Below are 14,755 nucleotides of genomic sequence, written 5' to 3'. Positions count from 1 at the left end.
ACCTTGAGAAGGATCATCTAGGAATTGAGCCCAAGCCTCAGCACTTAAAACCAAAAACACTCCACTAAAATAGGAGGCCTGTTGGTGCCAACAATTCTCAAAGTTAATGCTTGTTCTGGTTGAGCATTGAACCGAATGCAGGGCTCTTTTGAAAGTGAGGTCTGTGAATCAACAGATACATCCACATGCCAATTATGTTATTGTTTTTAAGAGAATTCACTTTCTTGGAACGAGACTGCATGAACCCACCTTCAGGGCCTGGACAATTTCATGCAAAACGGCAACTCTCATCATTGCAGCCAAGACAATATAACTAGTGTTTCTGCCCGGTTTCGAACCGGGGACCTTTCGCGTGTGAGGCGAACGTGATAACCACTACACTACAGAAACAGATACCTACAGGTGATTCTTCTGTGATGAAACTGCTCAAAACAGACTATTCCAAGGGCATCTGGTTTTAGATTTCTTTCATGCAACCTGCCCGACAGCCCTATCTGAACGCTTGTATATGCCTTGCAAGTTCAGCATTTTTGCAAAATGCTTAAAGAGAAATGTTTCCTATTTGCTCAGGCAGGGCAAGGTTAAAAGCATGAGACTCTAGCAAATAATCATCCACTACTGCAAAGAGAAAATTGATATTGGCTTTGAAATGCATACTTCAAAAGAGCACCAATGAAAGGGCTCGTCCGGGATTTGAACCCGGGACCTCTCGCACCCAAAGCGAGAATCATACCCCTAGACCAACGAGCCGTTGAAAGACCCTCACCTCTGAAAAGGTAATACCAGCTCTAAGCCCGCAATGAAGATCATGCTGGGGTCTTTTTCATGCTTGGTCTGTGAATTCACAGGAAATTCAGTGTCAACTTACCCTTTCTCAAACGATAGCACTATCATTTGTAAGTGTCCCCTTTTATTTTTTCTCAGCATTGGACAAGTCTTACAGGAAGTCAGCAGTTATTTATATATTTCTGCATTGGCTAGAGCCTAAAGAGAAAGAATAAAAAGCTGTTCATAACAACATAAGAAACACATTTTGCCTTTTCTCTCAAATACTTATTCCCTTTGTGCAAATCGGAATGCCAAGGTGAATAGCTGGGCCACAGATTCTGGCTAATTATCTATCTCTTGAATGCAAGAAGCAATAAAAACTGCCTAATGCAGGACTAATGCAGGACTAAAGCATTCCTTGCATAGCCTCTAACATCATAACATAACTGAGCTGCTGGTAACAAGCTAAGCAATGCCTTCCCAAAATGAGAAGTACATGTGCTTATGTGCTTATCCGCTCAATCAGCGCTCAATCAGGCTCGATCAGGTTCGATCAAGGAAAGGTGGAAAGGGTCCAAATGGCTGTCCCTTCCTTTTTAGGGTGGGTCCTGCTGACTATCATAGGATTCCTCTTAAGAGTGGCCAGGGTCAGAGGAAAAACTTTCAATGCTTCTTAGTGTTCTCTCCAGAAGCAGGCATTTTCTGTGCCTTTAATTTCAGGCTTTTCCCAGCAGTCTCTGTTCTGCCTATGTAAATTAACAAAAGCAGTGCTTATTCCTCACTTGCTCTAATGTCCTTCCTGTCCACAAAGCTCTGCCTAAGTATGCTTTTTTTCTTTTTCAGGGAAATTCTAAATGGTTTCTCTGTCCACTCTGTGGCAGTAGAATGCTGATTATGATGCCATGTTTTGTGGAATCACCAAGGTACAATTACAGAGGAATATATGAGTCTGAAGGACATGGAACTCTTAGCTAACACATCACAATATGTGATGCTTGCCAACCAAGCACTACATTCTGGTGCGCTGATGATCAGAACATTCTGCTCCTAAAGGAAAGAAAATACCGCTTGATTGAAAATAAAGTCTCTGTTTATATTAACGCTCTCTCTCTCCCTATATCTATCTATCTATCTATCTATCTATCTATCTATCTATCTATCTATCTATCTATCTATCTATCTATCTATCTATCTATCTATCTATCTATCTATCTATCTATATCTCTATCTATCTATCTATCTATCTTTATATATGGATACATGCATACACCTACTCATAGATATGCCATGCATTTCTTTGGATTTGTTTCAACCTCTTGCCATTCATTTGAGAATCCCTACTTTTCAAGTGACTGCAAATGAAGTCATCTCTGGCACGTTTTGGCTGATGCAAGGTAACCAAAACACAAGACAACTTTTAATAAAAATCATTGGTTTCTTTGTTAACGTGCACTGTCAAACATGGGACTTTCACACGTCAGGTAAATATGATAACCAATACACAACAGAAGCAGATGCAGATTGCTTATCAATGTCGTGATAGAACAGTTGTGATTTGAGTAGTAGAAGCGCCCCTGAATTGATACTTATTATATACAGCCTGTAAGATAGTCAAAAATGCATGCTAGGAGAGGAGATGCAAATATAAATGTATTAGAAAAATACATAAAGAGGAGTGATATGCTTTTATTCATGCAAGGCTAGAAAAAATCCCCATACTGTCGAAAGCATTCATACACCACCAAATGGAAATAAACAATTCTGACATTAAACGAAAAGGTGACGATGCATTTGTATCATCACCTTGAGAAGGATCATCTAGGAATTGAGCCCAAGCCTCAGCACTTAAAACCAGAAACACTCCACTAAAATAGGAGGCCTGTTGGTGCCAACAATTCTCAAAGTTAATGCTTGTTCTGGTTGAGCATTGAACCGAATGCAGGGCTCTTTTGAAAGTGAGGTCTGTGAATCAACAGATACATCCACATGCCAATTATGTTATTGTTTTTAAGAGAATTCCCTTTCTTGGAACGACACTGCATGAACCCACCTTCAGGGCCTGGACAATTTCATGCAAAACTGCAACTCTCAACATTGCAGCCAAGACAATATAACTAGTGTTTCTGCCCGGTTTCGAACCGGGGACCTTTCGCGTGCGAGGCGAACGTGATAACCACTACACTACAGAAACAGATACCTACAGGTGATTCTTCTGTGATGAAACTGCTCAAAACAGACTATTCCAAGGGCATCTGGTTTTAGATTTCTTTCATGCAACCTGCCCGACAGCCGTATCTGAACGCTTGTATATGCCTTGCAAGTTCAGCATTTTTGCAAAATGCTTAAAGAGAAATGTTTCCTATTTGCTCAGGCAGGGCAAGGTTAAAAGCATGAGACTCTAGCAAATAATCATCCACTACTGCAAAGAGAAAATTGATATTGGCTTTGAAATGCATACTTCAAAAGAGCACCAATGAAAGGGCTCGTCCGGGATTTGAACCCGGGACCTCTCGCACCCAAAGCGAGAATCATACCCCTAGACCAACGAGCCGTTGAAAGCCCCTCACCTCTGAAAAGGTAATACCAGCTCTAAGCCCGCAATGAAGATCATGCTGGGGTCTTTTTCATGCTTGGTCTGTGAATTCACAGGAAATTCAGTGTCAACTTACCCTTTCTCAAACGATAGCACTATCATTTGTAAGTGTCCCCTTTTATTTTTTCTCAGCATTGGACAAGTCTTACAGGAAGTCAGCAGTTATTTATATATTTCTGCATTGGCTAGAGCCTAAAGAGAAAGAATAAAAAGCTGTTCATAACAACATAAGAAACACATTTTGCCTTTTCTCTCAAATACTTATTCCCTTTGTGCAAATCGGAATGCCAAGGTGAATAGCTGGGCCACAGATTCTGGCTAATTATCTATCTCTTGAATGCAAGAAGCAATAAAAACTGCCTAATGCAGGACTAAAGCATTCCTTGCATAGCCTCTAACATCATAACATAACTGAGCTGCTGGTAACAAGCTAAGCAATGCCTTCCCAAAATAAGAAGTACATGTGCTTATGTGCTTATGTGCTTATCCGCTCAATCAGCGCTCAATCAGGCTCGATCAAGGAAAGGTGGAAAGGGTCCAAATGGCTGTCCCTTCCTTTTTAGGGTGGGTCCTGCTGACTATCATAGGATTCCTCTTAAGAGTGGCCAGGGTCAGAGGAAAAACTTTCAATGCTTCTTAGTGTTCTCTCCAGAAGCAGGCATTTTCTGTGCCTTTAATTTCAGGCTTTTCCCAGCAGTCTCTGTTCTGCCTATGTAAATTAACAAAAGCAGTGCTTATTGCTCACTTGCTCTAATGTCCTTCCTGTCCACAAAGCTCTGCCTAAGTATGCTTTTTTTCTTTTTCAGGGAAATTCTAAATGGTTTCTCTGTCCACTCTGTGGCAGTAGAATGCTGATTATGATGCCATGTTTTGTGGAATCACCAAGGTACAACTACAGAGGAATATATGAGTCTGAAGGACATGGAACTCTTAGCTAACACATCACAATATGTGATGCTTGCCAACCAAGCACTACATTCTGGTGCGCTGATGATCAGAACATTCTGCTCCTAAAGGAAAGAAAATACCGCTTGATTGAAAATAAAGTCTCTGTTTATATTAACGCTCTCTCTCTCCCTATATCTATCTATCTATCTATCTATCTATCTATCTATCTATCTATCTATCTATCTATCTATCTATCTATCTATCTATCTATCTATCTATCTATCTATCTATCTATCTATCTATCTATCTATCTATCTATCTATCTATCTATCTATATCTCTATCTATCTATCTATCTATCTATCTATCTTTATATATGGATACATGCATACACCTACTCATAGATATGCCATGCATTTCTTTGGATTTGTTTCAACCTCTTGCCATTTATTTGAGAATCCCTACTTTTCAAGTGACTGCAAATGAAGTCATCTCTGGCACGTTTTGGCTGATGCAAGGTAACCAAAACACAAGACAACTTTTAATAAAAATCATTGGTTTCTTTGTTAACGTGCACTGTCAAACATGGGACTTTCACACGTCAGGTAAATATGATAACCAATACACAACAGAAGCAGATGCAGATTGCTTATCAATGTCGTGATAGAACAGTTGTGATTTGAGTAGTAGAAGCGCCCCTGAATTGATACTTATTATATACAGCCTGTAAGATAGTCAAAAATGCATGCTAGGAGAGGAGATGCAAATATAAATGTATTAGAAAAATACATAAAGAGGAGTGATATGCTTTTATTCATGCAAGGCTAGAAAAAATCCCCATACTGTCGAAAGCATTCATACACCACCAAATGGAAATAAACAATTCTGACATTAAACGAAAAGGTGACGATGCATTTGTATCATCACCTTGAGAAGGATCATCTAGGAATTGAGCCCAAGCCTCAGCACTTAAAACCAAAAACACTCCACTAAAATAGGAGGCCTGTTGGTGCCAACAATTCTCAAAGTTAATGCTTGTTCTGGTTGAGCATTGAACCGAATGCAGGGCTCTTTTGAAAGTGAGGTCTGTGAATCAACAGATACATCCACATGCCAATTATGTTATTGTTTTTAAGAGAATTCACTTTCTTGGAACGAGACTGCATGAACCCACCTTCAGGGCCTGGACAATTTCATGCAAAACGGCAACTCTCAACATTGCAGCCAAGACAATATAACTAGTGTTTCTGCCCGGTTTCGAACCGGGGACCTTTCGCGTGTGAGGCGAACGTGATAACCACTACACTACAGAAACAGATACCTACAGGTGATTCTTCTGTGATGAAACTGCTCAAAACAGACTATTCCAAGGGCATCTGGTTTTAGATTTCTTTCATGCAACCTGCCCGACAGCCCTATCTGAACGCTTGTATATGCCTTGCAAGTTCAGCATTTTTGCAAAATGCTTAAAGAGAAATGTTTCCTATTTGCTCAGGCAGGGCAAGGTTAAAAGCATGAGACTCTAGCAAATAATCATCCACTACTGCAAAGAGAAAATTGATATTGGCTTTGAAATGCATACTTCAAAAGAGCACCAATGAAAGGGCTCGTCCGGGATTTGAACCCGGGACCTCTCGCACCCAAAGCGAGAATCATACCCCTAGACCAACGAGCCGTTGAAAGACCCTCACCTCTGAAAAGGTAATACCAGCTCTAAGCCCGCAATGAAGATCATGCTGGGGTCTTTTTCATGCTTGGTCTGTGAATTCACAGGAAATTCAGTGTCAACTTACCCTTTCTCAAACGATAGCACTATCATTTGTAAGTGTCCCCTTTTATTTTTTCTCAGCATTGGACAAGTCTTACAGGAAGTCAGCAGTTATTTATATATTTCTGCATTGGCTAGAGCCTAAAGAGAAAGAATAAAAAGCTGTTCATAACAACATAAGAAACACATTTTGCCTTTTCTCTCAAATACTTATTCCCTTTGTGCAAATCGGAATGCCAAGGTGAATAGCTGGGCCACAGATTCTGGCTAATTATCTATCTCTTGAATGCAAGAAGCAATAAAAACTGCCTAATGCAGGACTAAAGCATTCCTTGCATAGCCTCTAACATCATAACATAACTGAGCTGCTGGTAACAAGCTAAGCAATGCCTTCCCAAAATAAGAAGTACATGTGCTTATGTGCTTATCCGCTCAATCAGCGCTCGATCAGGCTCGATCTGGCTCGATCAAGGAAAGGTGGAAAGGGTCCAAATGGCTGTCCCTTCCTTTTTAGGGTGGGTCCTGCTGACTATCATAGGATTCCTCTTAAGAGTGGCCAGGGTCAGAGGAAAAACTTTCAATGCTTCTTAGTGTTCTCTCCAGAAGCAGGCATTTTCTGTGCCTTTAATTTCAGGCTTTTCCCAGCAGTCTCTGTTCTGCCTATGTAAATTAACAAAAGCAGTGCTTATTGCTCACTTGCTCTAATGTCCTTCCTGTCCACAAAGCTCTGCCTAAGTATGCTTTTTTTCTTTTTCAGGGAAATTCTAAATGGTTTCTCTGTCCACTCTGTGGCAGTAGAATGCTGATTATGATGCCATGTTTTGTGGAATCACCAAGGTACAACTACAGAGGAATATATGAGTCTGAAGGACATGGAACTCTTAGCTAACACATCACAATATGTGATGCTTGCCAACCAAGCACTACATTCTGGTGCGCTGATGATCAGAACATTCTGCTCCTAAAGGAAAGAAAATACCGCTTGATTGAAAATAAAGTCTCTGTTTATATTAACGCTCTCTCTCTCCCTATATCTATCTATCTATCTATCTATCTATCTATCTATCTATCTATCTATCTATCTATCTATCTATCTATCTATCTATCTATCTATCTATCTATCTATATCTCTATCTATCTATCTATCTATCTATCTTTATATATGGATACATGCATACACCTACTCATAGATATGCCATGCATTTCTTTGGATTTGTTTCAACCTCTTGCCATTTATTTGAGAATCCCTACTTTTCAAGTGACTGCAAATGAAGTCATCTCTGGCACGTTTTGGCTGATGCAAGGTAACCAAAACACAAGACAACTTTTAATAAAAATCATTGGTTTCTTTGTTAACGTGCACTGTCAAACATGGGACTTTCACACGTCAGGTAAATATGATAACCAATACACAACAGAAGCAGATGCAGATTGCTTATCAATGTCGTGATAGAACAGTTGTGATTTGAGTAGTAGAAGCGCCCCTGAATTGATACTTATTATATACAGCCTGTAAGATAGTCAAAAATGCATGCTAGGAGAGGAGATGCAAATATAAATGTATTAGAAAAATACATAAAGAGGAGTGATATGCTTTTATTCATGCAAGGCTAGAAAAAATCCCCATACTGTCGAAAGCATTCATACACCACCAAATGGAAATAAACAATTCTGACATTAAACGAAAAGGTGACGATGCATTTGTATCATCACCTTGAGAAGGATCATCTAGGAATTGAGCCCAAGCCTCAGCACTTAAAACCAGAAACACTCCACTAAAATAGGAGGCCTGTTGGTGCCAACAATTCTCAAAGTTAATGCTTGTTCTGGTTGAGCATTGAACCGAATGCAGGGCTCTTTTGAAAGTGAGGTCTGTGAATCAACAGATACATCCACATGCCAATTATGTTATTGTTTTTAAGAGAATTCCCTTTCTTGGAACGACACTGCATGAACCCACCTTCAGGGCCTGGACAATTTCATGCAAAACGGCAACTCTCAACATTGCAGCCAAGACAATATAACTAGTGTTTCTGCCCGGTTTCGAACCGGGGACCTTTCGCGTGCGAGGCGAACGTGATAACCACTACACTACAGAAACAGATACCTACAGGTGATTCTTCTGTGATGAAACTGCTCAAAACAGACTATTCCAAGGGCATCTGGTTTTAGATTTCTTTCATGCAACCTGCCCGACAGCCCTATCTGAACGCTTGTATATGCCTTGCAAGTTCAGCATTTTTGCAAAATGCTTAAAGAGAAATGTTTCCTATTTGCTCAGGCAGGGCAAGGTTAAAAGCATGAGACTCTAGCAAATAATCATCCACTACTGCAAAGAGAAAATTGATATTGGCTTTGAAATGCATACTTCAAAAGAGCACCAATGAAAGGGCTCGTCCGGGATTTGAACCCGGGACCTCTCGCACCCAAAGCGAGAATCATACCCCTAGACCAACGAGCCGTTGAAAGCCCCTCACCTCTGAAAAGGTAATACCAGCTCTAAGCCCGCAATGAAGATCATGCTGGGGTCTTTTTCATGCTTGGTCTGTGAATTCACAGGAAATTCAGTGTCAACTTACCCTTTCTCAAACGATAGCACTATCATTTGTAAGTGTCCCCTTTTATTTTTTCTCAGCATTGGACAAGTCTTACAGGAAGTCAGCAGTTATTTATATATTTCTGCATTGGCTAGAGCCTAAAGAGAAAGAATAAAAAGCTGTTCATAACAACATAAGAAACACATTTTGCCTTTTCTCTCAAATACTTATTCCCTTTGTGCAAATCGGAATGCCAAGGTGAATAGCTGGGCCACAGATTCTGGCTAATTATCTATCTCTTGAATGCAAGAAGCAATAAAAACTGCCTAATGCAGGACTAAAGCATTCCTTGCATAGCCTCTAACATCATAACATAACTGAGCTGCTGGTAACAAGCTAAGCAATGCCTTCCCAAAATAAGAAGTACATGTGCTTATGTGCTTATCCGCTCAATCAGCGCTCAATCAGGCTCGATCAAGGAAAGGTGGAAAGGGTCCAAATGGCTGTCCCTTCCTTTTTAGGGTGGGTCCTGCTGACTATCATAGGATTCCTCTTAAGAGTGGCCAGGGTCAGAGGAAAAACTTTCAATGCTTCTTAGTGTTCTCTCCAGAAGCAGGCATTTTCTGTGCCTTTAATTTCAGGCTTTTCCCAGCAGTCTCTGTTCTGCCTATGTAAATTAACAAAATCAGTGCTTATTGCTCACTTGCTCTAATGTCCTTCCTGTCCACAAAGCTCTGCCTAAGTATGCTTTTTTTCTTTTTCAGGGAAATTCTAAATGGTTTCTCTGTCCACTCTGTGGCAGTAGAATGCTGATTATGATGCCATGTTTTGTGGAATCACCAAGGTACAACTACAGAGGAATATATGAGTCTGAAGGACATGGAACTCTTAGCTAACACATCACAATATGTGATGCTTGCCAACCAAGCACTACATTCTGGTGCGCTGATGATCAGAACATTCTGCTCCTAAAGGAAAGAAAATACCGCTTGATTGAAAATAAAGTCTCTGTTTATATTAACGCTCTCTCTCTCCCTATATCTATCTATCTATCTATCTATCTATCTATCTATCTATCTATCTATCTATCTATCTATCTATCTATCTATCTATCTATCTATCTATCTATCTATCTATCTATCTATCTATCTATCTATATCTCTATCTATCTATCTATCTATCTATCTATCTTTATATATGGATACATGCATACACCTACTCATAGATATGCCATGCATTTCTTTGGATTTGTTTCAACCTCTTGCCATTTATTTGAGAATCCCTACTTTTCAAGTGACTGCAAATGAAGTCATCTCTGGCACGTTTTGGCTGATGCAAGGTAACCAAAACACAAGACAACTTTTAATAAAAATCATTGGTTTCTTTGTTAACGTGCACTGTCAAACATGGGACTTTCACACGTCAGGTAAATATGATAACCAATACACAACAGAAGCAGATGCAGATTGCTTATCAATGTCGTGATAGAACAGTTGTGATTTGAGTAGTAGAAGCGCCCCTGAATTGATACTTATTATATACAGCCTGTAAGATAGTCAAAAATGCATGCTAGGAGAGGAGATGCAAATATAAATGTATTAGAAAAATACATAAAGAGGAGTGATATGCTTTTATTCATGCAAGGCTAGAAAAAATCCCCATACTGTCGAAAGCATTCATACACCACCAAATGGAAATAAACAATTCTGACATTAAACGAAAAGGTGACGATGCATTTGTATCATCACCTTGAGAAGGATCATCTAGGAATTGAGCCCAAGCCTCAGCACTTAAAACCAAAAACACTCCACTAAAATAGGAGGCCTGTTGGTGCCAACAATTCTCAAAGTTAATGCTTGTTCTGGTTGAGCATTGAACCGAATGCAGGGCTCTTTTGAAAGTGAGGTCTGTGAATCAACAGATACATCCACATGCCAATTATGTTATTGTTTTTAAGTGAATTCACTTTCTTGGAACGAGACTGCATGAACCCACCTTCAGGGCCTGGACAATTTCATGCAAAACGGCAACTCTCAACATTGCAGCCAAGACAATATAACTAGTGTTTCTGCCCGGTTTCGAACCGGGGACCTTTCGCGTGTGAGGCGAACGTGATAACCACTACACTACAGAAACAGATACCTACAGGTGATTCTTCTGTGATGAAACTGCTCAAAACAGACTATTCCAAGGGCATCTGGTTTTAGATTTCTTTCATGCAACCTGCCCGACAGCCCTATCTGAACGCTTGTATATGCCTTGCAAGTTCAGCATTTTTGCAAAATGCTTAAAGAGAAATGTTTCCTATTTGCTCAGGCAGGGCAAGGTTAAAAGCATGAGACTCTAGCAAATAATCATCCACTACTGCAAAGAGAAAATTGATATTGGCTTTGAAATGCATACTTCAAAAGAGCACCAATGAAAGGGCTCGTCCGGGATTTGAACCCGGGACCTCTCGCACCCAAAGCGAGAATCATACCCCTAGACCAACGAGCCGTTGAAAGACCCTCACCTCTGAAAAGGTAATACCAGCTCTAAGCCCGCAATGAAGATCATGCTGGGGTCTTTTTCATGCTTGGTCTGTGAATTCACAGGAAATTCAGTGTCAACTTACCCTTTCTCAAACGATAGCACTATCATTTGTAAGTGTCCCCTTTTATTTTTTCTCAGCATTGGACAAGTCTTACAGGAAGTCAGCAGTTATTTATATATTTCTGCATTGGCTAGAGCCTAAAGAGAAAGAATAAAAAGCTGTTCATAACAACATAAGAAACACATTTTGCCTTTTCTCTCAAATACTTATTCCCTTTGTGCAAATCGGAATGCCAAGGTGAATAGCTGGGCCACAGATTCTGGCTAATTATCTATCTCTTGAATGCAAGAAGCAATAAAAACTGCCTAATGCAGGACTAAAGCATTCCTTGCATAGCCTCTAACATCATAACATAACTGAGCTGCTGGTAACAAGCTAAGCAATGCCTTCCCAAAATAAGAAGTACATGTGCTTATGTGCTTATCCGCTCAATCAGCGCTCGATCAGGCTCGATCTGGCTCGATCAAGGAAAGGTGGAAAGGGTCCAAATGGCTGTCCCTTCCTTTTTAGGGTGGGTCCTGCTGACTATCATAGGATTCCTCTTAAGAGTGGCCAGGGTCAGAGGAAAAACTTTCAATGCTTCTTAGTGTTCTCTCCAGAAGCAGGCATTTTCTGTGCCTTTAATTTCAGGCTTTTCCCAGCAGTCTCTGTTCTGCCTATGTAAATTAACAAAAGCAGTGCTTATTGCTCACTTGCTCTAATGTCCTTCCTGTCCACAAAGCTCTGCCTAAGTATGCTTTTTTTCTTTTTCAGGGAAATTCTAAATGGTTTCTCTGTCCACTCTGTGGCAGTAGAATGCTGATTATGATGCCATGTTTTGTGGAATCACCAAGGTACAACTACAGAGGAATATATGAGTCTGAAGGACATGGAACTCTTAGCTAACACATCACAATATGTGATGCTTGCCAACCAAGCACTACATTCTGGTGCGCTGATGATCAGAACATTCTGCTCCTAAAGGAAAGAAAATACCGCTTGATTGAAAATAAAGTCTCTGTTTATATTAACGCTCTCTCTCTCCCTATATCTATCTATCTATCTATCTATCTATCTATCTATCTATCTATCTATCTATCTATCTATCTATCTATCTATCTATCTATCTATCTATCTATCTATCTATCTATCTATCTATCTATCTATCTATCTATATCTCTATCTATCTATCTATCTATCTATCTTTATATATGGATACATGCATACACCTACTCATAGATATGCCATGCATTTCTTTGGATTTGTTTCAACCTCTTGCCATTTATTTGAGAATCCCTACTTTTCAAGTGACTGCAAATGAAGTCATCTCTGGCACGTTTTGGCTGATGCAAGGTAACCAAAACACAAGACAACTTTTAATAAAAATCATTGGTTTCTTTGTTAACGTGCACTGTCAAACATGGGACTTTCACACGTCAGGTAAATATGATAACCAATACACAACAGAAGCAGATGCAGATTGCTTATCAATGTCGTGATAGAACAGTTGTGATTTGAGTAGTAGAAGCGCCCCTGAATTGATACTTATTATATACAGCCTGTAAGATAGTCAAAAATGCATGCTAGGAGAGGAGATGCAAATATAAATGTATTAGAAAAATACATAAAGAGGAGTGATATGCTTTTATTCATGCAAGGCTAGAAAAAATCCCCATACTGTCGAAAGCATTCATACACCACCAAATGGAAATAAACAATTCTGACATTAAACGAAAAGGTGACGATGCATTTGTATCATCACCTTGAGAAGGATCATCTAGGAATTGAGCCCAAGCCTCAGCACTTAAAACCAAAAACACTCCACTAAAATAGGAGGCCTGTTGGTGCCAACAATTCTCAAAGTTAATGCTTGTTCTGGTTGAGCATTGAACCGAATGCAGGGCTCTTTTGAAAGTGAGGTCTGTGAATCAACAGATACATCCACATGCCAATTATGTTATTGTTTTTAAGAGAATTCACTTTCTTGGAACGAGACTGCATGAACCCACCTTCAGGGCCTGGACAATTTCATGCAAAACGGCAACTCTCAACATTGCAGCCAAGACAATATAACTAGTGTTTCTGCCCGGTTTCGAACCGGGGACCTTTCGCGTGTGAGGCGAACGTGATAACCACTACACTACAGAAACAGATACCTACAGGTGATTCTTCTGTGATGAAACTGCTCAAAACAGACTATTCCAAGGGCATCTGGTTTTAGATTTCTTTCATGCAACCTGCCCGACAGCCCTATCTGAACGCTTGTATATGCCTTGCAAGTTCAGCATTTTTGCAAAATGCTTAAAGAGAAATGTTTCCTATTTGCTCAGGCAGGGCAAGGTTAAAAGCATGAGACTCTAGCAAATAATCATCCACTACTGCAAAGAGAAAATTGATATTGGCTTTGAAATGCATACTTCAAAAGAGCACCAATGAAAGGGCTCGTCCGGGATTTGAACCCGGGACCTCTCGCACCCAAAGCGAGAATCATACCCCTAGACCAACGAGCCGTTGAAAGACCCTCACCTCTGAAAAGGTAATACCAGCTCTAAGCCCGCAATGAAGATCATGCTGGGGTCTTTTTCATGCTTGGTCTGTGAATTCACAGGAAATTCAGTGTCAACTTACCCTTTCTCAAACGATAGCACTATCATTTGTAAGTGTCCCCTTTTATTTTTTCTCAGCATTGGACAAGTCTTACAGGAAGTCAGCAGTTATTTATATATTTCTGCATTGGCTAGAGCCTAATGAGAAAGAATAAAAAGCTGTTCATAACAACATAAGAAACACATTTTGCCTTTTCTCTCAAATACTTATTCCCTTTGTGCAAATCGGAATGCCAAGGTGAATAGCTGGGCCACAGATTCTGGCTAATTATCTATCTCTTGAATGCAAGAAGCAATAAAAACTGCCTAATGCAGGACTAAAGCATTCCTTGCATAGCCTCTAACATCATAACATAACTGAGCTGCTGGTAACAAGCTAAGCAATGCCTTCCCAAAATGAGAAGTACATGTGCTTATGTGCTTATCCGCTCAATCAGCGCTCAATCATGCTCGATCAGGCGAGATATAGGAAAGGTGGAAAGGGTCCAAATGGCTGTCCCTTCCTTTTTAGGGTGGGTCCTGCTGACTATCATAGGATTCCTCTTAAGAGTGGCCAGGGTCAGAGGAAAAACTTTCAATGCTTCTTAGTGTTCTCTCCAGAAGCAGGCATTTTCTGTGCCTTTAATTTCAGGCTTTTCCCAGCAGTCTCTGTTCTGCCTATGTAAATTAACAAAAGCAGTGCTTATTCCTCACTTGCTCTAATGTCCTTCCTGTCCACAAAGCTCTGCCTAAGTATGCTTTTTTTCTTTTTCAGGGAAATTCTAAATGGTTTCTCTGTCCACTCTGTGGCAGTAGAATGCTGATTATGATGCCATGTTTTGTGGAATCACCAAGGTACAATTACAGAGGAATATATGAGTCTGAAGGACATGGAACTCTTAGCTAACACATCACAATATGTGATGCTTGCCAACCAAGCACTACATTCTGGTGCGCTGATGATCAGAACATTCTGCTCCTAAAGGAAAGAAAATACCGCTTGATTGAAAATAAAGTCTCTGTTTATATTAACGCTCTCTCTCTC

At 40.1% G+C, this 14,755-nt stretch overlaps 12 non-coding genes across 12 annotated transcripts; all 12 read right to left on the bottom strand.

The window, feature by feature from the left end:
* Window positions 1–317: 317 nt before the first annotated feature.
* Window positions 318–390, bottom strand: TRNAV-CAC (transfer RNA valine (anticodon CAC)). The gene has a single exon. It is a non-coding gene; the product is annotated as a tRNA-Val (tRNA).
* A 288-nt stretch (window positions 391–678) lies between these two features.
* Window positions 679–750, bottom strand: TRNAP-UGG (transfer RNA proline (anticodon UGG)). The gene has a single exon. It is a non-coding gene; the product is annotated as a tRNA-Pro (tRNA).
* Window positions 751–2,886: 2,136 nt separating this feature from the next.
* On the bottom strand, window positions 2,887–2,959 carry TRNAA-CGC (transfer RNA alanine (anticodon CGC)). The gene has a single exon. It is a non-coding gene; the product is annotated as a tRNA-Ala (tRNA).
* Window positions 2,960–3,247: 288 nt separating this feature from the next.
* On the bottom strand, window positions 3,248–3,319 carry TRNAP-UGG (transfer RNA proline (anticodon UGG)). Its single transcript has one exon. It is a non-coding gene; the product is annotated as a tRNA-Pro (tRNA).
* A 2,171-nt stretch (window positions 3,320–5,490) lies between these two features.
* Window positions 5,491–5,563, bottom strand: TRNAV-CAC (transfer RNA valine (anticodon CAC)). The gene has a single exon. It is a non-coding gene; the product is annotated as a tRNA-Val (tRNA).
* A 288-nt stretch (window positions 5,564–5,851) lies between these two features.
* TRNAP-UGG (transfer RNA proline (anticodon UGG)) lies at window positions 5,852–5,923 on the bottom strand. Its single transcript has one exon. It is a non-coding gene; the product is annotated as a tRNA-Pro (tRNA).
* A 2,121-nt stretch (window positions 5,924–8,044) lies between these two features.
* On the bottom strand, window positions 8,045–8,117 carry TRNAA-CGC (transfer RNA alanine (anticodon CGC)). The gene has a single exon. It is a non-coding gene; the product is annotated as a tRNA-Ala (tRNA).
* Window positions 8,118–8,405: 288 nt separating this feature from the next.
* On the bottom strand, window positions 8,406–8,477 carry TRNAP-UGG (transfer RNA proline (anticodon UGG)). The gene has a single exon. It is a non-coding gene; the product is annotated as a tRNA-Pro (tRNA).
* A 2,139-nt stretch (window positions 8,478–10,616) lies between these two features.
* TRNAV-CAC (transfer RNA valine (anticodon CAC)) lies at window positions 10,617–10,689 on the bottom strand. The gene has a single exon. It is a non-coding gene; the product is annotated as a tRNA-Val (tRNA).
* A 288-nt stretch (window positions 10,690–10,977) lies between these two features.
* TRNAP-UGG (transfer RNA proline (anticodon UGG)) lies at window positions 10,978–11,049 on the bottom strand. The gene has a single exon. It is a non-coding gene; the product is annotated as a tRNA-Pro (tRNA).
* A 2,153-nt stretch (window positions 11,050–13,202) lies between these two features.
* TRNAV-CAC (transfer RNA valine (anticodon CAC)) lies at window positions 13,203–13,275 on the bottom strand. Its single transcript has one exon. It is a non-coding gene; the product is annotated as a tRNA-Val (tRNA).
* Window positions 13,276–13,563: 288 nt separating this feature from the next.
* Window positions 13,564–13,635, bottom strand: TRNAP-UGG (transfer RNA proline (anticodon UGG)). Its single transcript has one exon. It is a non-coding gene; the product is annotated as a tRNA-Pro (tRNA).
* Between the last annotated feature and the right edge of the window lie 1,120 nt (window positions 13,636–14,755).

Source organism: Lissotriton helveticus, chromosome 8, assembly GCF_964261635.1.
Source record: "Lissotriton helveticus chromosome 8, aLisHel1.1, whole genome shotgun sequence".
Taxonomy (NCBI): domain Eukaryota; kingdom Metazoa; phylum Chordata; class Amphibia; order Caudata; family Salamandridae; genus Lissotriton; species Lissotriton helveticus.
The sequence above is the reverse complement of the archived record's forward strand: the minus strand, read 5'-3'. Positions and strand labels throughout refer to the sequence as shown.